The following is a 16,028-nucleotide window of genomic DNA, read 5'->3' as shown; positions in this document are numbered from 1 at the left end:
CTTTTTCATCTCCTCTTTCACTTTCATCAAGAGGTGCTTTAGTTCTTCACTTTCTGTCATAAGGATGGTGTCATCTGCATATCTGAGGTTACTGACATTTCTCCCGGCAATCTTGATTCCAGCTTGTGCTTCATCCAGCCCAGTGTTTCTCATGACATACTCCACATATAAGTTAAATAAGCAGAGTGAAAATATAGAGCCTTGACATGCTCCATTTCTTATTTGGAACCAGTCTGTTTTTCCACATTCAGTTTTAACTGTTGCTTCCTGACTTGCATACAGATTTCTTAAAGGCAAGTCAGGCGGTCTGGTATTCCCATCTCTTTCAGAATTTTCCACAGTTTATTGTGATCCACACAGTCAATGTGACCATTCAGTTATGACCAAAGCCTCACAAAATAAGATTCACTGGAGAAGGGAATGGCAAACCACTTCAGTATTTTTGCCTTGAGAACCTGAAAAAGCAAAAAGATAGGACACTGAAAGATGAACTCCCCAGGTCGGTAGGTGCCCAGTGAGAAATAACTCCAGAAAGAATAAAGAGATGGAGCCAAAGCAAAAACAACACCCAGTTCTGGATGTCACTGGTAATGGAAGCAAGGTCAGATGCTCTAAAGAACAATATTGCATAGGAATCTGGAATGTTACGTCCATGATCAAGGCAATTGGAAGTGGTCAAACAGAAGATGGCAAGAGTGAAAGTGAACATTTTACTAATCAGCAAACTTATATGGGCTGGAATGGGTGAATTTAACTCAGATGACCATAATAACCACTGCTCTGGGCAAGAATCCCTTAGAAGAAATGGAATAGCCATCATAGTTAAAAAAAGAGTCTGAAATGCAGGACTTGGATGTAATCTCAAAAATGATAGAATGATCTCTGTTCATTTCTAAGGCAAACCATTCAATATCACGGTAATCTAAGTCTATGTCCCAACCAGTAATGCTGAAAAAGTTAAAGTTGAACAGTTCTATGAAGCCCTACAAGAACTTGTAGAACTAATATCCAAAAAAGATGTCCTTTTCTTTATAGGGGACTGGAATGCAAAAGTAGGAAGTCAAGAAACACCTGGAGTAACAGGCAAATTTGGCCTTTGAGTAGAGAATGAAGCAGGGCAAAGGCTAATAGAGTTTTACCAAGAGAACGCACAGGTCATAGCAAACACCCTCTTCCAACAAGACAAGAGAAGACTCTACACATGGACATCACTAGATGGCCAACACCAAAATAAGATTGATTATATTCTTTGCAGCTGAAGATGGAGAAGCTCTATACAGTCAGCAAAAACAAGACTGAGAGCTGACTGTGGCTCAGATCATGAACTCCATATTTCCAAAATCACATTTAAATTGAAGAAAGTGGGAAAAACGACTAGACCATTCAGTTATAACCTAAATCAAGTCCCTTACAATTAGATAGTGAAAGTGAAAAGTACATTTAAGGGACTAGATCTGATAGACAAAATGCTTGATGAACTATGGACAGAGGTTAGTGACATTGTACAGGAGACAGGGTTCAAGACAATCCCCAAGAAAAATAAATGCAAAAAAAGCAAAATGGCTGCCTGAGGAGGCCTCACAAATAGCTGTGAAAAGAAGAGAAGTGAAAAGCAAAGAAGAGAAGGAAAGATATACCCATTTGAATGCACAATTCCAAATAATAGCAAGGAGAGATAAAATAGCCTTCCTCAGTGAACAGTGCAAAGAAACAGAGGAAAACAATAGAATGGGAAAAACTAGAGATCTCTTCAAGAAAATTAGAGATACCAAGGGAACATTTCATGCAAAGATGGGCTCAATAAAGGACAGAAATAGTATAGACCTAACAGAAGCAGACGATATTAAGTAGAGGTGGCAAGAATGCACAGAAGAACTGTGCAAAAAAAAAATCTTCATGACCCAGATGATCATGATGGTGTGATCAGTCGCCTAAAGCCAGACATCCTGGTATGTGAAGTCACGTGGGCCTTAGGAAGCATCACTATGAACAAAGCTAGTGGAAGTGATGAAATTCCAGTTAAGCTATTTCAAATCTTAAAAGATAATGTTGTGAAAGGGCTGCACTCAATATGCCAGCAAATTTGGAAAACTCAGCAGTGGCCACAGGACTGGAAAAGGTCAGTTTTCATTCCAATATCAAAGAAAGGCAATGCCAAAGAATGCTCAAACTACCACACAATTGCACTCAACTCACACACTCATAAAGTAATACTCAAAATTCTCCAAGCCAGGCTTCAACAGTATGTGAACCATGAACTCCCAGATGTTCAAGCTGGTTTTAGAAAAGGCAGAGGAACCAGAGATCAAATTTCCAACATCCCCTGGGTCTTCGAAAAAGCAAGAGTATTCCAGAAAAGCATCTATTTCTGCTTTGTTGACTAGGTCTTCACAGACCTATTCAACTTCAGCTTCTTCTGCATCGGTGGTAGGGGCATACACTTGGATTACTGTGATGCTGAATGACTTACCTTGGAAACGAACTGAGATCTTTCTGTCATTTTTGAGGTTACACAAAAGTACTGTGTTTTGGACTCTTTTGTTGATTAAAGGGGTTACTCCATTTCTTCTATGGGATTCTTGCCTACAGTAGTATATATAATGGTCATATGAATTAAATTCACCCATTCCAGTTCATTTTAGTTCTCTGATTCCTAGGATGTTGCTATTTATTCTTAACATCTCCTGCTTCACCATGTCCAATTTACCTTGATTCATGGACCTAACATTCCAGGCTCCTTTACAATACTGCTGCTTGAAGCATTGAATTTGCCTTCATTATCAGACATATCCACAACTGAGCATAGTATCCACTTTAGCCCAGGTGCTTCACTCATCCTGGGACTATTGTCAATTCTCTTCCATTCTTCCCCAGTTACCTATTGGATCCCTTCAGACCTGGGGGACTCATCTTTTGGTTTCATATCTTTTTGGTCTTGAGTTGGCTTAAAGCTCAACATTCAGAAAACTAAGATCATGACATCTGGTCCCATCACTTCATGACAAATAGATGGGGAAACAGCAGAAATAGTAGCTAACTTTATTTTGGGGAGCTCCAAAACCACAGCAGATGATGATTTCAGCCATGATATTAAATGACGCTTACTCCTTGGAAGGAAAGTTATGACCACCTAGACAGCATATTAAAAAGCAGAGACATTACTTTGTCAACAAAGGTCTGTCTAGTTAAGGATATGGTTTTTGCAGAAGTCATGTATGGATGTGAGAACTGGACTATAAAGCAAGCTGAGTGACAAAGAATTGATGCTTTTGAACTGTGGTGTTGGAGAAGACTTTTGAGAGTCCCTTGGACTGCAAGGATATCCAACCCATCTATCCTAAAAGAGATCAACCCTGGGTGTTCATTGGAAGGACTGAAACTCCAATACTTTGGCCACCTGATGTGAAGAACTGACTCATTGGAAAAGACCCTGATGCTGGGAGGGATTGAGGGCAGGAGGAGAAGGGGATGACAGAGGATGAGATGGTTGGATGGCTTTACCGACTCATCGGACATGAGTTTGGGTAAACTCCAGGAGTTGGTGATGAACAAGGAGGCCTGGCATGCTTCAGTTCATGGGGTCACAAAGAGTCGGACATGACTGAGCGACTGAACTGAACTGATACAGTTCAGTTCATGAGGTTCTCACTGCAAGTTTACTGAGGTGGTTTGCCGTTCCCTCCTCCAGTGGATCATGTTTTGTCAGAATTCTCTGCTATGACCCATCCATCTTGGGTAGCCATGCTTGGCGTGTCTCATAGGTTCATTGAATTATGCAAGTCTCTTCACCATGACACAGCAGTGATCCTTGAAAGGGCTTAAATAAGTTAGTGCTATCCAAAAAGTGTATTAATCTTTTTGTCTTCTATAAGACCCCCAAATATGTAAAGTCATCAACACTAACACTGTTATTATTGCTATTAAAAATGTGTGACCGTGGGGATTCCCCTGTTGGTCCAGTAGTTAAGAACCAATTTTCCAATGAAAAGAACAAGAGTTTGAAGCCTGGTTGGGGAACTGAGATCCCACATGTCACATGGCAGCTAAGCCTGTGGGGCCACAACTACTGAGCCTGCACACTACAGCCTATACATCTCAACTAGAGAAGACTTTGCTAGAGGCTTGGGAGGAAACAGTGCCATCTGGCTGCGTCCCCCATCAGTGACCCAGATAGGGCCGCCATGCCCCCAGGCGGCGTGGACGGGCAGCACTGTTCCCCCTTTGCACCCCCTCCCGAGTCCCCATTGGGAACTTTAGCCTCCGGCTGCCCAGGCAACCTTGGCCGAGGAGCATGCTTCAGGGCACTCTGCGGCAAGTCCGGATTAACAAAGAGACACACAGGGGCATGCATGTGTGCCGAGTGTGCGTGTGTGCGAGTGTGCACCCACACCTGCACCATGGATCCAGGCACGCGATCCGTCTGTGGGTGTATTCCGTAGAACCCCGCCCCGGCTGCAGAGCCACCTGAAGTGATTCAGGTGTGTGGGACTGTCCAGCCCCTGCACACCGTCTAGGGTATCTGTGCTGTCAAGGTTCCATGGGCCTTAAAGTCCTCTCCTCTCGGTGTGTTCTTTCCTTGGTAGAAGACTCGGCCAGAGAGGCCAGGAGAAAGAGGACAGCCATCTCTCCTTCTCAAACAAGCATCCTTGTGCAAGCCTTCACGAGGGATCGCTTTCCGGGGATTGCCGCCAGGGAAGAACTGGCTCGACAGACGGGAATCCCAGAACCTCGAATCCAGGTAAGATCTCCAGTCAGCGCATGGGCCCAGGACCACAACTAAGAACTGATGCAGCCAAAATATATAAATAAATAAATGTGTGTGTGTGTGTGTGTGTGTGTGTGTATATATAATCTTTCTGGACATTACTAAAGTGAAAAACTGCTCTTTGCAAGAAAGTGTCAAGGGAATGAGAAGACAAGCTACAGACTGAGAGACAATATTTGCAAAAGACACATATGATAAAGGACTTTTGTCAAAATATACAAGAATTCTTAATTCTCAATAATAAAATAAAACAAAACAAACAACAAACAAACAATCAAAACAGAACTGGGTGACTAATCACACCATTGTAGTAAACCGGTTCATTAAGATCTATTTTACACAGTTCTTCTGAGTATTCTTTCCATCTCACCTTGATCTCTTCGGCATCTATTAGGTCTCTACCATTTTTATCCTTTATTTTGCAATCTTAGGGCAGAATGCTCCCTTGGTGTTTCCAATTTTCCTGAAGATATCTCTAGTCCTAGGAAAAACAGGCCAGTGACCTTAAGGGACACCTGAAAATAGAAGATATATAGATGGGAATAAGGATGTGCAAAGATGTTCCTGCATATGTCATAAGAAAAAATGCAAATAAAGACAACAATGAGATATCACTACATACTATTAGAATGGCCAAAATCTGGAATGCAACACCAAATGGTGAAAAGTGTATGAAGCAACGGGAATTCACATTCACGGCTTGTGGGGATGAAATAGTAAAGCCACTTTGGAAGATAGGAAAAGAAAGAAAAAACATATATTATTGCCCAAGGAGACATGTGTTTAACTTCAGTAAATCTTGAGTTCACTTACTTTTCTATAAGTCAGCATTCTGGGTCACTGAATATTAGCCACCTGCTGTGAAATAAAGGAAATCATTTAGTTTCTCATATTTGAATGATTTCAAGGTATAACTTTAAGGACATTCAAAACACAAAGCCATTTTTAAAGCAAAATAACTCACAAATTTCTTTGGAAGGTTTAGTTGTAAACATAGAGTAAAACCTCATTAATTTAAATAACTGAAGGAGAAGTCTTTTTTTTAATCAGTTTGGAAATTGTTGACAAAATGTTTCCTATTATAATTCCTCCTGGACTTACTCTAATAAATAAGTATGAGTCATGCACTTATCACATTTTATGCAAATGAATCTTGCCAGAATGTTTAAAAGTGATTAAGTAAGTTCAATATTCTTTTTTTTTTTTTTCCTCCCCCTCTAGCACTGTTGAGAAATACTTGTTACAATTTGAAAAGGTTACATAAACTTTCTGGGGCTTAGTATACTCATTTGTAAAATGGGATGAAGCTTGATGATAACTAAATTCCATTTAATATCTACCCAGTCATTTTCTGTCTTTTATTATATTATCTAAATTTTAAAATTACATTGATAAGAGGTTCATGTTATTTGATACTTGAGTATTTTTGTTTTGTGCCACCTCCATTCCACCCCCAAACTTTTAAATAAATAACCAGCATGGTTTAATTATCTGTCATAGCATGATTCTCTGTTCATATAGTACATACTCAGCAGCTGAACTCTGCTTGCTTGAACCACCTGGCCAAGAGAGGTTGATGTTCTGTTCGAAGATAAAATATGACTTTAAGCCTTATGTGGTGTGACCATGTTGATGAACACCAGGGCCATTATCTATGGAGCAGGATTGAGTGTTGTAAATAATAAAACATGCTTTACTGTTTTGTTTAGGTTTTTTTCTCTGTTTTGTATAGGTTAAAGAAAGTTTATTGCATTTTGGATATTGTTGTTGTTGTTCAGTAGCTAAGTTGCGTCTGACTCTTTGTGACCCCATAGATTGCAACACACCAAGCTTCCATGTCCTTCACTATCTCCCCGACTTTACTTAAACTCATGTCAACTGAGTTAGTGACACCCAACCATCTCATCCTCTGTCCCCACATTCTCCTCTTGCCCTCAATCTCCCATCATCAGGGTCTTTTCCAGTGATGAGGCTCTTCACATCTGGTGGCCAAATTATTGGAGCTTCAGCTTCAGCATCAGTCCATCCAGTGAATATTCAGGCTTGATTTCCCTTAGGATTGACTTCTTTGAACTCTGCTTTCCAAGGGACACTCAGGAGTCTTCTCCGGTACTACAGTTCAAAAGCATCAATTCTTCAGCACTCAACCTTCTTTATGGACCAACTCACACATCCATACATGACTACTGGAAAAGCCATAGATTTAACTATACAGACATTTGCTGGCAAAGTGATGTCTTTACTTTTTGATACTCTGTCTAGGTTAGTCATAGCTTTTCTTCCAAGGAGCAAATAATCTTTTAATTTTGTAGCTGCAGTCATCCTCCAAGTGATTTTGGAGCCCAAGGAAATGAAATCTGACCCTGTTTCCACTTGTTTCCCCATTATATGCCGTGAAGTGATCGGACCAGATTCCATGATCTTAGTTTTTTGAGTGTTAAGTGTCAAGCCAGGTTTTCACTCTCCTCTTTCACCTTCACCAAGAGGCTCTTGTAAAGCAATTATCCTTCAATAAAATATGAACTAATTTAAAAAAGAAGCTCTTTAATTACTCCTTCCTTTCCAATATTAGTGTGGTATCATCTGCATATCTGAGGTTGTTGATATTTCTCCCAGGAATTTTTATTCTAACTTGTAATTCATCCAGCCCAATATTTTGCATGGTGAACTCTGCATGTAAGTTAAGTAAGCAGAGTGACAATATACAGTCTTGAAGCATTCCTTTGCCAAGTTTGAGTCAGTCCATTGTTTCATGTCCAGTTCTAAGTGTTGCTTCTTGCCCTGAGTAGAGGTTTCTCAGGAAGCAAGTAAAGTGGTCTGATATTCCCATCTTTTTAAGAATTTTCCAGTTTATTGTGATCCATGCAGTCAAAGACTTTAGTGTAGTCAATGAAGCAGAAGTAGACTTTTTTTTAAATTTCATTGTTTTTGATAATTCAATATTTTTTTAATCTGTACTCAGAAAAGAAACTCAGACACCTATGTTAGGACTTCTTGCCTTGGTATATATAAGAAAGCTGAGACACTGAAATTGGTTCAGTATTTGTTTTTCTATCCACAGAGAAGTAGAATAAATAAAAGTAGAAACATAAAAAAATAAAGAAGAAAAACTTCATCTAAATGTAACCATAGCTAAGATACTTTATAGTATGAAAAAATTTTGAGTATGGTAGTATAACAATATGAAGACAAACTATTAATTGATATATACTTAAATGTATTGTAAACTTTTGAAAAATATTGCTATTCCCAGAGTATAGTTATTTTATATTACTTATGTATCACTTTGCATCCATGCTTTATATAATGTTTTGTAATAAAAGGTATATAATATGTATATTTTGAATGAATAGATGAATTAACAAATGAGTAAATGAGGGTAAAACAAATATAGTGGCATTCTATATTATAAATAATATGTTTTGAAACTGAGACAGTGAAATAATAAAGAGATTTCAGTGAAAAGTATTAGTTGCTCAGTCGTGTCCAACTCTTTGTGACCTTATGTATTATAGCCTGCCAGACTCCTCTCTCCATGGAATTCTCCAGGGAAGACTATTGGAGTGTGTAGCCATTTTCTTCTCCAGGGGATCGTCCTGACCAAGGGATTAAACTCAGGTCTATTGCATTGCATTTGGGTTCTTTACAATCTGAGCTATCAGGGAAGTCCTAAGAGACTTCAAATTCAAATCTATTAATTTCAGAAGAGAAATGGAGAGCTTTTAATTAACATTACCAGGGTCACACTCAGAAATAACTATCAAATTAAAACATTGGTCTTCCAACATCCGTTTCATTTTGTTATGAAATATTACACATATAGAAAATGCACATAAAATTTTCAGTACAATGATTAATGATGAAAGAAACATCCTTGGAATTATTAAATAAGTGCAGAAGTTGAGTATTGACAGCACCCTAGAACCTACTGTTTTATCTTTTGTCTTCAACACTTGAATTCCCCACAAGTACATTCTACCATTTTTATTATTTACTTTCTTGTTTTAGTCATAGTTTCACCAAACATCAATGAATCCCTAAATAGCATAGATCATTTATTTTTTCCCTGTGATACTAGAACATAAACAAATGGCAGCTTGCGGGCTATAGTCTATAAGGTCACAAAGAGTCAGAAATAACTGAAGCAACTTAACATACATACACAGGCACACAAATAGATATATGTACTATACCATTTCATGTTTGTCTGTTTTTTACTCACCATTGTGTATGTTTGCATACACAATAGTGAAAAAGAAAGATAAATCCCTTTGAATGCAGAGTTCCAAACAATAGCAAGGAGAGATGAGAAAGACTTCCTCAGTGATCAATGAAAGAAATAGAGGAAAACAATGGAATGGGAAAGACTAGAGATCTCTTCAAGAAAGTCAGAGCTACCAAGGGAACATTTCATGCAAAGATGGGCTCAATAAAGGACAGAAATGGTATGGACCTAACAGAAGCAGAAGATGTTAAGAAGAGGTGGCAAGAATACACAGAAGAACTATACAAAAAATATCTTCATGACCCAGATAATTATGATGGTGTGATCACTCACCTAGACCAGACATCCTGGAATCCAAAGTTAAGTGGGCCTTAGGAAACATCAATATGAACAAAGCTAGTGGACGTGATGGAACTCCAGTTGAGCTATTTCAAATCCTGAAAGATGATGCTGTGAAAGTGCTGCACTCAGTATCCCAGCAAATTTGGAAAGCTCAGAAGTGGCCACAGGACTGGAAAAGGTCAGTTTTCATTCCAGTCCCAAAGAAACGGAATGCTAAAGAAGGCTCAAACTACTGCGCAGTTGCACTCATCTCACATGCTAGCAAAGTAATGCTCAAAATTCTCCAAGCCAGGCTTCAACAGTATGTGAACCATGAACTTCCAGATATTCACACTGGATTTAGAAAAGGCAGAGTAAACAGAGATCAAATTGCCAACATCTGCCGGATCATCAAAAGAGCACAAGAGTTCCAGAAAAACATCTAATTCTGCTTTATTGACTGCCAAAGTCTGTGACTGTGTGGATCACAAAAAACTGTGGAAAATTCTGAAAGAGATGAGAATACCAGACCACCTGATTTGCCTCTTTGGAAACCTGTATGCAGGTCAGGAAGCAACAGTTAGAACTGGACATGGAACAACAGACTGGTTCCAAATAGGAAAAGGAGTACATCAAGTCTATGTATGGTCGCCCTGCTTATTTAACTTATATGCAGAGTACATCATGAGAAATGCTGGACTGGATGAAGCATAAGCCAGAAAGATTGCCAGGAGAAACATCAGTAACCTCAGATACGCAGGTGACACCACCCTTATGGCAGAAAGTGAAGAAGAACTAAAGAGCCTCTTGATGAAAGTGAAAAAGGAGAGTGGACAAAGTTGGCTTAAAGCTCAACATTCAGAAAACTAAGATCATGGCGTCCAGTCCCATCACTTCATGGCAAACAGATGTGGAAAGAGTGGAAACAGTGGCAGACTTTATTTGTGGGGGAACTCCAAAAATCACTGTAGATGGTGACAACAGCCATGAAGTGAAAAGACACTTGCTCCTTGGATGGACAGTTATGACCAACCTAGACAGCATATTAAAAAGCAGAGACTTTACTTTGCCAACAAAGATCTGTCTGGCCAAGGCTATGGTTTTTCCAGTAGTCATGTATGGATGTGAGAGTTAAACTATAAAGAAAGCTGAGGGCTGAAGAATTGATGCTTTTGAACTGTGGAGTTGGAGAAGACTCTTGAGAGTCCCATGGACTGCAAGGAGATCCAACCAGTCCATCCTAAAGATCAGTCCTGGGTGTCATTGGAAGGACTGATGCTGAAGCTGAAACTCCAATACTTTGGCCCCCTCATGCGAAGAGTTGACTCATTTGAAACGACCCTGATGCTGGGAAAGATTGAAGGCAGGAGAAGGAGATAATAGAGGATGAGATGGTTGGATGGCATCATTGACTCAATGGACATGAGTTGGTTAAACTCTGGGAGTTGGTGATGGATGAGGAGTCCTGGCGTGCTACAGTCCATGGGGTCACAAAGACTTGGACACAACTATGCGACTGAACTGAACTGAACCTATACATGTCACACATAGTGGGTATCAGATAAATTACTTGACTAGCAGGTATTACTGTTATTATCATTGCTAATTAAAATGTAACTTTAAATAAACCAGTTTTCATTGTCTTATGTGAATATCTGTAGAGAATATCCATACCAGATCAAGAAAAGACAAAATGTGAGCATGAAAGCAGGAGACAGAGAGGGAGACAGACAGGAGTGGGGATAGGTGAGAGGAGGTAGAGAGCAAGAAGAGTGCATCGGCTGCATAAATATTTCAGGACTTTTTAAAGTGAGTTTATATACTTAGACAGTTGTTAAGTACTTTTTCTTCTCCTTTTGGTTTCTGCTATTAAAAATCTAACAGGAAGACACAAAGTAAATTAAGAGGTTAAAGTATAGATTGACAAAAAAAGTATAGAAATTGAAACACCTTAACCTCTTAATAGGAAATATCTGTTGCCCAACATATGAAAAAGTACAGTTCAGACAACTACTCTTCCTGTTCTCTGAGAGCAAAATAAAAAATACAAGAGAGGGAGAGAGAGAGATTTAAAATAACTGGGGAGAACTTTGGAATAACCACTAAGAAATGTTTTCTGAACATAAGTGGAGTTAGAAAATGAAACAGCAATTTGAAGAATGTTGTAACTGCTCTTTCCTTGCAAAGTCTTGAAATATGATGGAGAGTCACATATAAAGGTATTTTGGAGGCTTTTTGGAAGGTAGAAGACACATTAGATGACCTCTCTGAGGCTCTTTTAATTTTAACTCTTTCTTTTTGAAACCGTAAATTTATAACTCTGTTTCAAGAACAAAATGACCATTTAACAGTGCATCTTAGGAGTCCTCCCTACAATCCAAAAAGCTACCTTATATACCAATTTAAGTTGTATCTACAAATGTTTTTGTGTATAATGTTTACACTATAGTATCCTAAAGAATTTGTTTTGACTCAGGACCAGTCCTAAGCAATAAACATTTAAGTGTACTGTTTAATTAAGATGTAAGAACCTCATCTTTCTCATTTATAAAATGGAAGTAATAATTCACATAAGTGATTAAGAATTTAATAAATAAAATAACAAGAATAAATCCAGCACTATGCCTAATGAGCAGTAGTTTCTTAAAAATATCATATTATGGGCATTCTCAATGTAAAACCAAAACCAGGAAGTAAATTAAGAATGGATAATCTCATGATGATATTATGCAGAATGCTTCCATGTTTTATTAAGTGCAGTCAAGGAAAAGTGAACCAATGTAAAGTTGAGTTGTAAAAAGCAAAATCATTTACTCTTATTATCATTTCATGTGATCTTGATTTATTACTTCTAATATTTGGCATTAAAAACATTTTTATAAACTGCCTCAAATCTCCTTTCTTTTCTTCTTCCTTCGTCTCTCTCTCTTTCTTTCTCTCTAGTTGCATTTGACTGTTTACATAACCTGGATGATTTCACAGCTTGAGGCATGAAAATAATGTCTGTGTTCTCATTACCCTCACACTGCTGTTGTAAAGGTTAAACTATTTAATATATTGACAACACTGAAGACAGTGTTTCAAATATAGTAAAAACTAAAACAATTGTCATTTGTTCTCACTGTGTATATTTTGCTTTTTATAGAAAACAATGACTCTATTTAACTCCAACGTAACATGTAAAGTGTGTCAGTGGTTATTGAAGCTTTTATAAGATATAAATGAGTATTTGTCATGCACTACAGTGTCTAGCAGCTTTTCTGGTGGTTCAGAGAGTAAAGAATCCTCCTGCAAGGCAGGAGACCCTGGTTTGATCTCTGGGTTGGGAAGATCCCCTGGAGAAGGAAAGGGAAACCCACTCCAACGTTCTTGCCTGGATAATCCCATGGACAGAGGAGCCTGATATGCTACCATCCCTGGGATTGGAAAGGATCTGACATTAGTGTAAGAGTCTGAGTGACCAATGCTTTCACTTTCTTAATAGTGTCTAGCACATAGGAAGCATGAAATGTGTTACTAAAAAAAAAAAAAGTAAAGTACTTCACTTGCAATACAATGATTAAGACTCCACGCTCCCAGTGCAGGGGCTGGGACTTAATTTGTGGTGGAGGAACTAAGATCCTGTGAAAAGTTGTTGCTGAACGATAAGATGCCAGCATTCTTGGCCTCCGGAGGAGATGAACTCAATCCAGGGCCAGAGACGAGGCTGGATCACTCAGAGCATTTGTGTAATAAAGTTTCATTAAAGTATAAAGGAGACAGAGAAAGCTTTTGACATAGGCATCAGAAGAGTACTCCCCTTCTAGTCTTTAGCTGTATGTTATATAGTCACTCACAGTCTGTTAATGAAAAGAAAGGAAGGTCTGAGAATTTAGAAAGGCACCAGATAATTCATCCCCGGCCATAAAATGATTGACTTGAATCTTGTAGAAGGGCAGATTACCAAACAAATAGTTTCATTTACATAGATTAGGGGAACAATATCTGAGTAAGTAGGTTAGGCCATTTGGTGGAATTTACAGAGTCTGGGGTAAATTAACATATCTTAAGACAAACATTTCCATAAAAAAAAAAGTATTGGTTAACTCAAGGTTTGAGAATAGTTAGCTTCAGGTGAAACCAGGTGTCATGGCAACACAACATTTTAAGAGAAACCTCCATTTAAATTTGTATAGAGGAGAAAAAAAATCGCTGGTTTGTTTCCTCCTGCTGCTTAAGAGATAAAAATGTCTGGCACTTGCAGCCTATTTCCTCTGTTTGGAGACCCCTGGCCTTCCTGCCTGTTACCCTCTCACCTGCATGCTATGGGACGCAACCTAAAAAAAAAAAAAAAATGTATATCAGCACAGTACTCATGTTATAGACTATTATATTGCAAGAAGTCTAACCACCTAACAAAATATGTATAAATGTGTTTATAGGTCTGTTTAAGCCAAACCATAGATGTTTTGGAAGTATTAAAAATTCACAGAATATGTTAATCAGTTTAATGAAGATCAGCCTATGAGATGAGTAAAGGGCATTTATAAAAATAAACCTAATTCAGGGGAAAAAAATGCTAGTTACCAATAGCATGTTAAATTACCAAAATTATTATAAGTAACTTAGAATTTTAAAAAGTTATTCTTTATTACAACTTTATATTAATATATGGCATGCCTATTGTTGACAAGGAACTGTTGGCAATGGTAGTCAATGAAACATTTTGAAGTGAGATTAGGCAGTAATAATAGTAGGTGAAATTTATTGGATAAAAATCTGCTGTACTATTAAGAAAAACCTTGTATGCTTGACTTCATTTAATACTTGTAACAGCTTTATGATATAGTTACTATGGACTTTTATTATTTTCTTTCTATGTAGGAGGAGACTAAGTTATAGAAAGTTAAATAGCTCAAGGCAAAGGAACTAGTAATGGCAGAACTGGGATTCAATATATATTTTTTCCTTTTCTAGCTTATACAAGCTACCAGCCACTAGACCAACATGACAATAAAGCTCCTGGGAGACACACCTCTTGGTTGCTGTTAGGGATTCCATCCACTTTGCAAATAGCCCCATCTATGCTGCTGTTCCCAAATTGTGTGCTGGAGCGCCTAGGTTCCAACAACAAAACCACCCAATTGCTGTGGAGAATTTTGTATTTTCAAGAGAAACAAAATAACAACAGCAGTACTCAACATTAGACATCACATGATATTTTCAGTTCAGTTCAGTTCAGTTCAGTCGCTCAGTCGTCTCCAACTCTTTGTGACCCCATGATCGCAGCACACCAGGCCTCCCCGTCCATCATCAACTCCCAGAGTTTACTCAAACTCATGTCCATCCTGTCGGTGATACCATCCAGCCATCTCATCCTCTGTCAGCCCCTTCTCCTCCTGCCCCCAATCCCTCCCAGCATCAGGGTCTTTTCCAATGAGTCAATTCTTCGCTTGAGGTGACAAAAGTATTGGAGTTTCAGCTTCAGCATCAGTCCTTCCAATGAGTATTCAGGACTGATCTCCTTTAGGATGGACTGGTTGGATCTCCTTGCAGTCCAGGGAACTCTCAAGAGTCTTCTCCAACACCACAGTTCAAAAGCATAAATTCTTTGGTGCTCAGCTTTCTTTATAGTCCAACTCTCAAATCCATACATGACCACTGGAAAAACCATAGCTTTGACCAGATGGACCTTCGTTGGCAAAGTAATGTCTCTGCTTTTTAACTTGCTAACTAGGTTGGTCATAACTTTCTTTCCAAGGGGTAAGCGTCTTTTAATTTCATGGCTTTGGCAAAGTAATGTCTCTGCTTTTTAACATGCTATCTAGGTTGGTCATAACTCTTTCCAAGGGGTAAGCGTCTTTTAATTTCATGGCTGCAATCACCATCTGCAGTGATTTTGGAGCCTAAAAAAATAAAGTCTGACACTGTTTCCACTGTTTCACCATCTATTTCCCACGAAGTGATGGGACCAGATGCTATGATCTTAGTTTTCTGAATGATAACTTTAGAGTTCAGCATAATTCACACTCTATCACTTTTCATAACATCATGTCTTTGCAAATCTGAGTTTGAAGGCATTGCTGTGATAAAAACCAAGAATTGCCTGATAGTCACCATGGTACAGAATTTGAAAGTGGTGGGGTCCAGTCTAATTCTAAGATTTGAGAAGCTATAAAGTGCATGAAAGATATATATATATACAGTCACAAGAAATAGTAGTCATTTAAGAAATGAAATAAAATATTTACTTCTATTTTATGTATATCATTCTAAGCTTGGGTAAACTATTTAACTGCAATTGATTGACATATTTTTTTTGACACAGGATCACCATGGGCGGGGGGTAGGGGGACAAAAAACATCTTGATACACTAAGGGCTGTGTGAGCTGAAAATGTTTGGGAACCCCTGTTCTACAACAAAAGTGCTGCTCCTAAGAATACTGATTCCAGGAATATCGATCCTACATGTCAAAATTGCTTTCTTCTGTTCCTATACAAGGAAGACATTCTCTTACCCATTTTTGATATTTTTCACCCAAACCATGGTGTAAGTCTTAAAACCTCTCTCACTATCTAACCTGTCCTCATAATTTTTGGACTGTCTTCCTTGAGTAGTATCTCAGTGAATGCCTAGGGGGAAATAATAAAACAACAAGAAGAAAGGAGCTTCTGGATTTCTCTTTCTAATTTCCTCACACTTTGAGTCACTTCGAGTTTCCTGAAGTAAACTAGAA

This window comes from Odocoileus virginianus, chromosome 12 (assembly GCF_023699985.2).
Source record: "Odocoileus virginianus isolate 20LAN1187 ecotype Illinois chromosome 12, Ovbor_1.2, whole genome shotgun sequence".
Lineage (NCBI taxonomy): Eukaryota > Metazoa > Chordata > Mammalia > Artiodactyla > Cervidae > Odocoileus > Odocoileus virginianus.
The sequence above is the reverse complement of the archived record's forward strand: the minus strand, read 5'-3'. Positions refer to the sequence as shown.